The sequence below is a fragment of the Polypterus senegalus genome, chromosome 11, assembly GCF_016835505.1.
Source record: "Polypterus senegalus isolate Bchr_013 chromosome 11, ASM1683550v1, whole genome shotgun sequence".
Lineage (NCBI taxonomy): Eukaryota > Metazoa > Chordata > Cladistia > Polypteriformes > Polypteridae > Polypterus > Polypterus senegalus.
In genome coordinates this window covers 102,894,190-102,907,634 of record NC_053164.1, presented here as the reverse complement: position 1 = coordinate 102,907,634, position 13,445 = coordinate 102,894,190, and the positions used below count along the sequence as shown (strand labels likewise).

General features: G+C 35.4%; 1 long non-coding RNA gene across 9 annotated transcripts in view; it reads right to left on the bottom strand.

Annotated features, from left to right (window-relative positions):
• Window positions 1-13,445, bottom strand: part of LOC120539387 — a 201,537-nt gene that overhangs the window by 100,181 nt on the left and 87,911 nt on the right. For all 9 annotated transcript variants that reach the window (XR_005635600.1, XR_005635603.1, XR_005635599.1 and 6 more), the window contains 2 exons: window positions 2,661-2,794; window positions 412-459 (listed from right to left, as the gene is read on the bottom strand). This is a non-coding gene — a long non-coding RNA (uncharacterized LOC120539387). The remainder of the gene's footprint in view (window positions 1-411; window positions 460-2,660; window positions 2,795-13,445) is intronic.

The window sequence follows — 13,445 nt, the reverse complement described above, 5'->3', positions numbered from 1 at the left end:
TTGGATCACTTTGTCTTAAAAACTGATCAATAAACAAGGCACATACACACTAAACTCTGAATACTTAGAGGTTTCAAAAATATCACTGTTAGCATTTTAAGATATTTTTTCTTTATGAAGGAACATCTTCCACATGTGCTTCATATGCAGCCGGGTCTTTCTTTTAAACAGAAGAGAGCCATATTTTTTGTAAAGTTGCTCCCCCGGTGAATTTACAGCCACTTCAGGAAAGACAGTAGGTTGTATAGTTATTTAACATTAGGGTATAATCCCTGAAACTATACAACCTACTACCTCACCCCAAAGGACAGTGTAACTTCTGATGATGTATCGTAGCATCTTCCTGACATCCTAAGAAAATGTTAATAAAAAGCTACGGAACAGCAAAAAAAAGAAAATGTAATTTCTCACCCATTGTATTGTCAGCCATTTGCCCTCATTTTAATTGGTTCTTGTCATCTGTAAAATAAATAAATGTTTATGGCAGACTATTATGTAATACAATTTTATTGTACTAGTTGATAACACACTGGTTTTTTGTGCTGAGCTGGACCATGATGCTTGCTCAGTCACCAGTTGCTATCCAATAAATATCACCCCACATTCCTGGCTCCAGGAGTGGATCCTGGCATCCATGTTCTACGTAATGTACAATATAACTGAAATTATCAGCCCTCACAAGAAAAAACAGATGAAGACTGAAATGAAATTATACTTGATAGCAGAGTCCTAATAACAGTATAGACCTACATTATGATTGGGTCGATGATGACTATGTAGTCACTGTATATTAGATCGTCATTTAATTTTGCTGAATAGGGCAATCTATAATTAAAACACATAATGAACTGAAAGGTGTTTGCAACTTGAAGAAGTTCTGTGTTATTATCCAAAATCCTTTTGATTCACTGCTTACTATATGATGCATAGTGATGTAATCACATAGCCCACAAAATAGTAATTCAGACTATTCAGTAGACATTCTGACATATGTTCTTATTTTCAGAACCTGACTTAAAGTATGAATTTTGCCATGTATCTGTGATGTAATGTGTGATGCTGGTCACAGACAAATATGTGCAACTAACACAAAAATAAACACTGTTTAAATACCTACAGTGATCTATCAGCTGGTGTTTTCAGTGACATTGTTGAAATCTGACAGAGAGAATCTGTGATTTCTACCTGTTTCAGAAAAATAAAAATGATCCTTATGCAAATAAAATTAAAAGAGGACTGTCAAAATGACTATAGACTGGTGGCATTCACTCCTACTGTGAAGAAATGCTTTGAGTGTCTGCTGCGATACATTTAAAGAAATATTTCAGGTAATCTGGACCCCCTTTACTTTAAATATCATCACACAGATTACAGCTTATCATTTTACACTGTTATAGCACCAAAGCTAGTCATCAAGTTCCTAGACGCAGGACTTAGTGCAACCTTCTGCAGTTGGATTTACAGTATATGTTCCAAACTGGAAGACTCCAGCAAGTGCTTGCATACTAGCAGCATCAGTTCCTCCTTGCTGATTTTGAATACAGGCTCTACTCAAGAGAGTGTGCTAAGACCCCCTTTTGTACTCTTTGGTCACCTAAAAATGGGTAGACAAACATAGTTTTACCTCCATCCTGAAATTTGCAATAGCCTAATCACCAACAAAGTTGAGACACTGTGCAGAAAAGAGATTTGCTTTCTGATTCTCTGGTGCCAGGTTCTTCTGTAATGTGAGAAAAACTATGGAATTTGTCATAGTCTACTGGAAACAGAGGCAGATCCATGGATATTGGAGGGGATGCTGTTGAGATAGTCAGCATCTTAAACGTTCTTGGAATTGCAATCACTGTTGAACTAATTTAGACACAACACACTTTCAAGAAGGCTCACAAATACCATTACTTCCTTAGATGTCCCAGCCTAAATGTGTTCTATAATTGCACAGTGGAGCATTCTCATTAACTAGAATACATCCAGAAATGTCACAAGCTCAGCTCAGGAATGCAAAACACTAAAGAAGGCAGAGGCACAGAATATTACTGAAACACATCTGACTTCTGTTCAGGACCTATATAACATTCACTGCCTTAAATATGTAAACTATATTATTGAAGGCATTAGACATACTGCACTCTCTTTCCTGTTGAAAGGGTCATTAGCACTCATACCAATAAACTAACAGAGACTTTTTATATCCAAAGGTCATAAGGTTACTTAATAGCCACTCAGAGAGAGAGAGAGAGATACATGTATAATATGTCTAGAATATAGTTTACATATATGTTAGATTAAGTGTATTTTGTTGCATTCATTGCCTTTACAGCCTGTTGGTTGGTACTGTATTACAGTCAGGAGTGTAAGGGAAACAAGTAAAAACCTTCTTATAGTATGTACACTTGACAATTGACATGAACTTAAGTGTTGCCCTGAGTACAGAAAGAAACACATAGAACAAGTTGGCCAACATGACAACTTGCACTGGCAAGCAAATACTTTCATAGCTTGCTATTGACTGTAAATGATCTGCTATTTTTAAAGCCATGACTCAAGAGGGGACAACTGAGTTTGAAAAAAGTGAGTGGCAGAAACCATTTGAGGTTGCATCATTTGCATAACCCACTAAAAGTATCAAAAGATAAAAATTAAACATAGATGCTACTTACAGAATATTTTGAAATCTGTAGTTTAAATAGGTCTAATTGAGATGAGACAGAGTCAGTTTGCTGTTGTCACATTCAGGTTTGGCTTCTTGCTTTCTGCTCATTGTTGCCAGAATGAGCCCTGCCTCCCAATACTCCTATAATGGAAAATAAATGAGGTAATCAATCAAGAAAATATAAAGAAACTTTACTTCTTTATTTAAACATGGCCATTCTAAAGTCTGAGTACAGTAGATTACAGTTCAGTATTAATGAACAATATATAGCAAGCCCCTGATTCCCAAGATGCAAATGTTTACATAAATATTTAGCTTAGAGAAACTCCAGTAACTATTTTATAGAAACTACACATCAATCTCTACTGTATTTATCCCTGTTCCCCTCCCTTACTCTCATGATAAACCCAAAATCAGAAATGCCTCAATTCTGAAGTAAATGAGGTTGGCTTATTAACAGTTATATTAATAATACGCTGCACAGAATGCTGTATAATTTCTTTTATAAAATAATCAGTATATCCATTAATGCATCTACTTGTCAAACTTAATAAATCTAATGTGAGGGTCAATTTAAGAGTTTTTTAAGCATTTGCATTTAGAATTTTTGCTTTGTAATGTAACATTTTTGTGTTTGTGTCCTGAGTCCTCCCTGCGTGAAGTTTGCATGTTCTCCTCATGTGAGCCAGGTGGGTTGGTGATGCTAAATTGTCCCTAGTGTGTGTTTAGTGTTTGCTCTGCGATAGGAAAGAAAACCCATAGGCAGGATGTCAGTCTAATGCCCTAGGCGGGCTGGGATAGGCTCTAGAAACTGTCACCCTAGTCTGGCAGGTTAGAAAATGACATAACATTTTTCTTAAAATGTGAAATATTTACAAGGTTGAAAATCTCATGTCCTCCACAGGTTATGAAAGAATTATACTTTGATACGTGTGTGAGTTTTATCCCTTATATAAAATATATTCATTTCAATTTTTGGCATTCCACAAATGGCAAGTGTATGCACATTATAGTACAGTATATTAAAAATATGAGTGCTCAGTGACAATTATTTACTTCCACAGTATATAGCTTTTTGGGAGATTTTTCTTGTCTTCTTAGTGAGTCAAGGCTGGGGGCTGTTCAAAATCAGGGCCTGTTAAAGCCCATTGAGGCATTCCTTCTGTGATTCTGGGCTATACAAGAAATAAATTGTTGTTGTTGATATAGTTTTCATGTTAAACATAGGATCTTCAAAATCCTGGGGCTGGAAAATAAATGGATGGATTGTTGGATGTAGATATTTATGTGAGAAACCAGAATAATTTGTTATTTTTATTTCATTATCACAATTACAATACTAACTAAACATAGACCAAATACCAAGTTTAACTAAGGATTTTTTTAAAAAGAACATTAGATAAGCATCACAGTTAGGAGACCTGGGTTTGCTTCCCGGGTCCTCCCTGCGTGGAGTTTGCATGTTCTCTCCGTGTCTGCGTGGGTTTCCACCGGGTACTCCGGTTTCCTCCCACAGTCCAAAGACATGCAGATTAGGCGCATTGGCGATCCTAAATTGTCCCTAGTGTGTGCTTGGTGTGTGGGTGTGTGTGTATATGTGCCCTGTGGTGGGCTGGCGCCCTGCCCAGGGTTTGTTCCTGACTTGCACCCTGTGCTGGCTGGGATTAGCTCCAGCAGACCCTCGTGACCCTGTGTTGGGATATAGCAGGCTGGAAAATGACTGACTGACTGACATTAGATAAAGTGTCAAATGGAAACTTCAACTCTGAAATTAGCAAGAAGAAACAAAATATCAATTAGAAAATAATAAATGACTGTTAAATGAAGGAAGAATTTACAGTTTTAACCAACAATGCCTCTTTTAATGGATGTGGAATTGTACCAGAAATGTACCACTGAACATTTCACATTCTTATTTTGTTTACTAAATTAAATTTAAAAGTAAGGTATGATGATACTGGTGTTTCTCAAATGCACGCAGAAGCTGCAATCCAGGAGCCTGCTGCTATTTTATTTGTGTTAAATGACCCTAATTAGTCTGTAAATTTCCACACATCAGCAATCATCACTAATTATGGCCAGACTAAGCTCAGGTAGGCATGCTCACTTTTAAAAAGTAATGTCGGCAAAGACAGACAGAGTTGCAACAATGAATAAAAATATTACTGAAAAAAGAGAAAAGAGCTGTAGGCAGTCCACTAGGTACTTTATTCATCCTATTGTGGCTAGACTGTCAATGAGAAATCTCCAAACAAATCTAGCCATTACTATGATATAGTTTTGAAACAGCACATTCTCAAAAAAATAGGAATCTTTTGTACCTTATTAAAAAAAGGATATGAAAACAAATAAAGTATGCAGTACATACCTAGGGAAAGAGAATCAGAAAACAGTCTGAAAGGGAAATGTGTTTTTAATGGGCACAAAACATGCACATACTGTAACATTCTCAAACATGCTTGAACAGATACACATTTTATCAATTAACCAACACATGTTTCTCTGGGGAATCACATTTTCCTTGTGTCTATGTGAGATACAAGCCTCCAACTTTCCTCCCACATCCCCAAAGTCATCCTGGTTAGGTTGCCTGGCAGATCTCAATTGGGCCTTGTATGACTAAGTGTTGGAGTATGTGTGCATGACATGCAATGGCCTAGCATGTTTGTTTCTCTCCCTGTCTCCACTATCGGTCTTATAGCCTGGTAACATCAAGTATAAGAGAATTTAGCACTTAATGAACATCCTCGATTATCACACTATAGTAAAACTATCAAGCTGATGTGGGAATAATGTTGCAGCCAGTGTGATTCCTACAAGAACTGCTTTATTTAATATCTACAGTATTAGGCATGTGTGTGTACCTGCCTCACTTGATAGACACTCAAGATTTGGTATATAATCCAGTAAGTCGGATTTCAAAGGGGTTGGCAAAATTTTCATTTATGAATTAAAATGGGAGTGTGAGAACTAGAGAGTTAAAATAAAAAAGCCACAAAATGAGTTGTCTAGAAATAGAACTCAACTAAGTATAATAAAAGATAATGTTCACACTTAAAACATTCACCTTGAATTTGACAACAATGGATGCATTTTTTGTAAAGCCAGCCACGTGAACAGTTTATATTATTATTAAATAAAAATAAGTCTCAATTATCTTTCAATTTTGAAGCAAAAACTTGACTTATTTCAAAATGCTTAACAAACAATTTTGGAAAAAGAACTAACTTGTCAGGCTGTAGCAGTTGTAATAGGGTTAACACACTTCTTATTTTTCAAGAGTCACACTGCTAGATTATTTTTAATATTTAAATCCTCAAATTTTATACATACATTTGTGTGTCTCAGCTCAACATGTAGTACATTAAGCACAACATCTTAGAGATTCATGGTTAGTGGAGCTGTTAAAACAGAATACAGTACCTTTATCCCATTCTTTCTATTTTTAAAATCAAACTAACATTCATTACTATAACAACTAAAATACTGCCAAGCATGGTGAAAGCAAACAACACATATTTGGTTGGTTAATAAGCTTAGGAACATTATTTAGGCATTTTAAGATTAATCTTGTCTACCAGTAAAAATGAACCTTTGGAGGCTAAGGAGTCTTTTGTAGACTGTTTCATGATAATTGAAACAATCGTTTCACATGATTAAAGCACAATCAACACATATTTAAATGGTATGTTAGTGAATGAGATGCAGCATCCAGTTGTGAGTAGTTATTGTAGTCCAACTCAGTGGCAAATTATGGATTAGTACACAGGTATAATTACAAGTTGAGCATCCCTAATCCGAATTTGTAAAATCTGAAATGCTCCAAAATGATAAACTGAAGCTGCAATTGTTCAGTTATGACAATCCTTTATGAGTCAAGATAAGGTTGAAAGAATTGGTAGCTATGTTCATGAAAATATGAAATGTAAAATATGCATTCTACATAAACAATGTGTCACGCCCAGTCAAACGGAAGTGAAATGGTTTGCCGTTAAGTGTGTTGATAATGATTTACTTCTGTTATGCCATATAGTGATGCAAAAGTTAAAATGACAGACATCGTAGCACTTCTCAAATGCATGGAGCCAAGTAGCTGGAGTAGTCTACATGGGTGTCTACCTGCTTCTTCTGTTGCAATGCACAATACAATGTACAAATTCATTACTAAGCTTTACTTACTATGTGCTTCTGAGATCCTGAATGAATAGCAGCTTTATTAGTATTTTATTTTCTTACAGCATCAAATCTACAGTACTGCTTAGTTTCTATTGCTCTCTCCCTGAAACCCCATCAGATTGAACTACATGAACTGGAAAAATTGAGGGCATGTGATTTAAGAAGATGTAAATATTCTAAAATCCGGAAATATCCAAAATTCAATATAATGTGCTTTTGATGCCAGGCATTTCTGATTAGGGATGCTTAACCTGTAATAGCAATGTATGATCTGTTATGTGCTGCAGCTTGAAAGCAACAGAATTAGGGTTATTTTAAAGGAATTTTGAAATAATAATAATCTTAAATCGACTAGTTCAACTTAATAATACACATTTTATTTACAAAGGTAGTCTCAAAGCTGTAGGAATCTAAAAAAAGAAGGAATGATTTGGAAAACTAAAGTGTTACTAACCAGCTATTGTTTTCTCCATAGACTGATTTCACAAATGGAAATATCACAAACCTGGCAAAGTTACAAACCTCACTTGAAAAGTGTGCTGTTATTAAAATAGCTTTAAAATGTCTGTGTAAATTAAAATATTTTGAATTATTTTATTAATTTACATGGTAATGACATAATGGTGTTTGAAATTAATAAATGTTTAAAATAGTGAATACACTTAGTACGTGCACATGATTAGATAAATCAGGTAGTCCATGATGATCATATATTGTTTATAAATCTCACAATGAAATGCTCCAAAGCTAATAAAATTTCAGATATTTGTTATTACCCTGCATGGAAATTCCCTCACATGAAATTCAAAGTCTACTTTGTATATCTGTTGTAAATTAAAAGTATAGAAATTATCCATCCATTTTCTAACCCGCTGAATCCAAATACAGGGTCACGGGGGTCTGCTGGAGCCAATCCCAGCCAACACAGGGCACAAGGCAGGAACCAATCCTGGGCAGGGTGCCAACCCACCGCAGAACACACACAAACACACCCACACACTAGGGCCAATTTAGAATCGCCAATCCACCTAACCTGCATGTCTTTGGATTGTGGGAGGAAACCCACGCAGACACGGGGAGAACATGCAAACTCCACGCAGGGAGGACCCGGAAGCGAACCCGGGTCTCCTAACTGCAAGGCAGCAGCGCTACCACTGCGCCACCGTGCCGCCCTATAGAAATTATAGGAATTTTAATTTTTATTTCATATTAAGCTACACTATTGTTTATACAATAAGCAATAATTCATTAAAACATTAGGCGTACATAAGAAAAATTTAAAAGAAACAAAAACAAATTTGTAATACCTTGTTAACCACCACCCCACTTTATGATATTTTGGGGGGATGGCTGGACATATTAACAAATTCCACATTTAGTTTTACTTAATAAGTGGTCAATACTTTACAATTTAAGACTGATAAAAAGGAGGTAGTTCAAAAAAAATCCAGGGGTGGCACACCTAGAAAAAAGGTTGATAATCCCTATTGTAGACCTAACCTAAAGTGACTCCAGGAGCCGTCAATACTCTTGAAATTAGATCCTAAACAATGTATCCATTATTGTCTCAACCTAAGTTGCTGATATTTGTTTCTGGTAAATCACTGGATTCTCTGAGAAGCTAACAGAGCCATATAAACCACAGAAAAGCACTATATGTAAAATTTACAAGCTAAATAAATTAATATAGAATTGAAAATATTTCCAAGACAAAAAAGTAATCATTTTACATTGATTTTCATCACCTAATACACACACTAATAGAAAATAATCTACATGAAATGATTCCAGGCATAGATGCTAGGGAAATAAGGAATTAACAAAAAATTGTTATAAAGATGTTGTTATTAACCAGTGTGCTCTAATGGCTAATTGATGGGAGTAACTAATAAGTGTTGGGCTTAGTGAATAGAATCAAATGTATTTTTCCTTATTGGTTACATATGTAGAAAACATAATTATGTTTCAGCACATGTACATTTTTAGTTGCCTTGAGCTTAAATCATTTACTAGGCCTACTTCGTAACATGGTTATTGGTGACATCCTACTTCCAAGGACTGCTTATATAAAGTAGCTAGCTGTTCTAAAAATATTGACAAGCAAGTACATCTGCTTTGACTTTGAACTGGATAATCATGTAGTAAAACTGATAGATGCATTTTTGCATTTTAGAGATGTTATGCAGGAGTTCATAATCATAGAAATATGCCAATGCCTGCACCAGCTTTGAGAGATTAAGCAACTATGGTGAGGCTGTCAGCATAGCTGAAGACCTTGATCTGAGGAGCAGATTGATTAGTGAAACAAGAAAAGTACAAGGAGAGCACAGGAGGCAGCCAGGAGGAAGGCAAATAATATGAGTCAGCTGTAAAGTTACTTATCTTCACAGTGTGCATCTTCTTACTCAAAAAATCCATTATTAAATAATTTCAAAGTCACTATAAAGTCAATGAAAAATGCATAGATGATGGGTTTCTCCAGGTGTGTAGCATATGATAGACTACAAAATTAACTGTGCTGTCAATATTAGCTGTATAAGAAAACCAGAATTCATCCACTTATAAGGGTAGAAGTATTTTTAAGGACACTGTAGGCAAACACTCAGTGTGATGCATTTGATAATATGTCAAGTCTGATTTATCTGGCACACTATCTTCAATCTTTTTTTTATTTATTTTATTGTTATAAAAGAAACCTCATTCTGGTAACATTTTAGGCTTCCACCTGACGGGCACCATTTTCCCGGCCTTATTGTGTATGGCAATGATTTCTGTTGCTACCACATGACAACCAGCATCATGACTTGTTACATCATAAAGGCCCATTTATACTTCACGCCCAGAACATTTATACAAACGCATCATGGCTGCCACGCATTCCCAGCGTTCATTTGATGTGTCCTCTGAGCACGTCTTCAGAAATTAACGTGACGCGTGCACAAGTTGAAGTACCAGCAAAAGCTTGGGGAGGGGAGCGCACTGTGATAAAAGTAGGAATGTGATATCAGAATCTCTATCTATCTACATGTGACAGAAAGCCACTTTGAGGATCCTCCGGGATCGATGTGCGTGCGTCGATGTTTGATGAATGGTTGCAAAATGCCAAAATACAAATGCATTCATGGTGGTTTCATATTCAAGCGTCGCAAATTCAACAATGTAATGACACGATATATTTAAAAAAAAAATTCTGCACCTTCACAGCAGCATCAGAATGTATGGTAGTATACTTGAGCCACAGAGAAAAAAATTAAGGACAAAGTGAAAAAGTCTATTTTGTGATTAAAGTGGAAATTTCGACTTTAATCTCAACATGTCCACTTTAACCTTGTAGTTTGCTTTATCATTAAAGTAGACCGTTGCAAAAGTGGAATCTTCCAGATTTACGTGAAGTACACGCACAAGTATAAACAATCACCACTTGTGTAGCTGTAGCACCCACTGGAGCATGCATCGCGTGAATTATAAACCTGGCCTAAGGCATTCATTATAATAAATGGTGGTCTTTTAAGCATGATTTAATGGATACATTTTAAAGTAACACCTGGTTTTGGGTAGTGAATAATTTAGGAAAAACATTTACTGTTACCCAATACTTTTTAGATTTAATAGCAGATTTTAATTGTTCCAGTTCTGACAACTTGCCTGCCTTATTCTTTTGGATCTTCCCTCTTTTAGCCAGTCCATTAATCTAATTCTTCACACATATTTAATTTTCAAACTCATTACAGGACGGTGCAGTGGCACAACGCTAGTGCTGCTGCCTTGCAATAAGGAGACAAGAGCTCACATCCTGTGTCTGTAGGGGTTTTCTCTGGGAGTTCCTGTTTCCTCCCACAGTCCAAAGATATGCAAGTTAGGTGAACTGGCAATCCTAAATTGGCCCTAGCATGTGAGTGAGGTGTCGTGTGTGTGTTCACCTTACAATGGACTGGCGCCCAGTCCAGGGTTTGCTCTTGCCTTGCACCCTATGCTACCTGGGATAGGCTCCAGTAGACCCCCATGACCCAGTTCAGGACTAAGTGACTAAGGAAATGACTGACAAGCTCATTACACAGAGAAGTGAAAGCGGCATGCCCAAGTTTGATGAAGTATGTAGTTTTGGATGATTTCTTTCAACAGCAATTATAATAGTTTCTTCAAAACATTGAGATTTACCTGTAATGTAAGGAGGTGTTAATGATGTTTCTGAACACTAAAATCAGTTGACCAACACAACTGCAAAACATGGAAAGGGGAATGCAAATCCAGCCTGCTTTCTCTTTATTTGTTTGTTTTTATTTTATTTTTTAATATTTTGCAACTTCTCTTCATCTATGGAGAATTTTGGATGTGAAAGCAGGTGGATGGAGACATGTATCCATGCATAACACTCATTGAGCATATAGGCTAATATGGAATCACTTGTTTCACTAGTTTTTCTTTTAGCTTTCCAGATTGCACAGTTCCATTAATACTTGTATGGCTGATTTTGTCCATTATTCCCATTAATGTAGGAACGGGTAATATTTTTTCTCTGCATATATGAAATTTTAAAGAACAAAGCCTTGCTATTACTACAGAATTCATGGTTTTAATGAAAAAAAATATCTGTGTATCAAAGACTCAGTATTCTTATCAATGTATTTGCATGTTACCTATAAGCTGCTCCAAATAGTGCATTTAAAACAACCTTTAAGGACATGCACACCCCATATTTTAAGCATTTAAACCAGGCTGATTTTGGAAAATTGTTTTTTGCTCTTGTTTATACTTTTGAATAAAAATAAATATATACACTTATGAATTTCTGACATGAACTTTCTGCACACTTCATAAACTGACATAACTGACTTGTAAAAGTGATTCAAGTTTTCAATTTTTTTGCAGGGCAACTTATTCATAATTAAAAGATTTTGAAAGATATTGTTATGGTAAAAGTCCCATAATATTTTATCGTGGAATCTGGGTGATACAGGTTTATTTTACAGATATAAAGTGACAGTCACAGATAGTATTAATAGTATTCATTCTTTACAGGAATCTTACAGGTAAAAAGCAGAAATTTGGAGAAGTGTTATTTATAACATACTGAGGAATTAGCACACCATTGCTGATTCATCTCATAATGGAGGCTTTTGTCTTTTTATTTAAAAGAAAATGTAATTAAAACATAATCCCAGTGAAAAGAAAATTTTGGAAAGCCAAACTTGGAACATTTTGGTCCAGGTAAGTCTACCTAACAGAGAAGGCAGAACATCTGTTGAAATCCCTCTTGGTTTGGATCAAAAACAGAAAGTCATTTATTTTATTTGTGAGAGACTGGACATTCGATAGTACAGAGTAGGCAGTGAAGGTGGAGTAAATCAAAAACAGAGGTTCATTCATTTTATTTCTGAGAGACTGGATATTCGATAGTAGTAAGGAAGGCTTTGGAGGCCAGTAAGGCCATCTTGTGTTGCTGGAGAGCAGACAAGTATTTAGATTGCATTTTGGATCATCTATACATGTTTTTATTTAATTATCTGATTTTATGGAGCCAACATACTGAGGCTGATTCCATGGTACTGTACATCAACGTTTATTATCAATCAAGTCTTTGATACATTTAGTTCATTATTACTTTTAAAGACTCTTTAAAGTATGCCTTCTATATATTTGTATAATGAACCAGAATAATCTTTTGTTACTTTGAATTGTAATTTTGCTGGACTTTGTGAAGAGCTTATCAATGTAAGGTAATTGGTATTCATAATTAAATAATAAACAAGACACAAACCACACTAACTTTACAAGAATAATTTGATAATATGCTGCAAACCTCTGCATATTGGCCTATGATGATGGCAACAGGCATAAGGTAAGAGCACACTAATGCACATGTCCACTCTGCATTTCATGACAGCGTACTGTCCATTTCATCTGTTTTTAAGTTATATTTTTGGTTGGTAATTACATAATTAGTTTGGTCTTTGAGTACCTACTTAAAGTTGTTCTCCTGCGAAAACAGAATCACATTTGTAGCCAGTGAAAAGAAATCAACCCTATGTGGATATGCTGTGTACATTAGTGTACCCTGTGATACTGTGGTGTCCCATGTTTTGGAGAGGGCTTCACTGACAATCATTAAATCAGGTCTATATGGAATATATGGAAAACTACATATAGAAAAGAAAAATACATTTTTGTTGTGGAAAATTAGTAATTAACATTGAAAAATTCCTAACATTAATTATCTGTTGTCAATTTTTAGCATTTAATAATAAAATGAATCAGGTTCACAACTGTCTCAAAATTCAGTACAAAGCACTTATTTATCATCAAACAAAAATTTAAAAAATCATATTCAGCAGTTTTACTTAACTAAATTTTTTTTTAAAAATACAAAATATACAAACACAGTTATATTTTCAGTGAAACATTGGCATATTCAAAAGTTTATCCATGGGTCAGTGTAATTTTTCTCAACTCTGACTACATGCAGGTTTGCACCTTACTGGATTTATATATCCGGTGCAGTTCATTTTTTATGGTTGAATAGGGGGAGTTCTTTTATCAGAAACAGAAGAGCATGTTGCCGATGTGTCACATATTCCATATAAAATGACAGCATGTTCAGTGGTAAAAGTTTAAACAA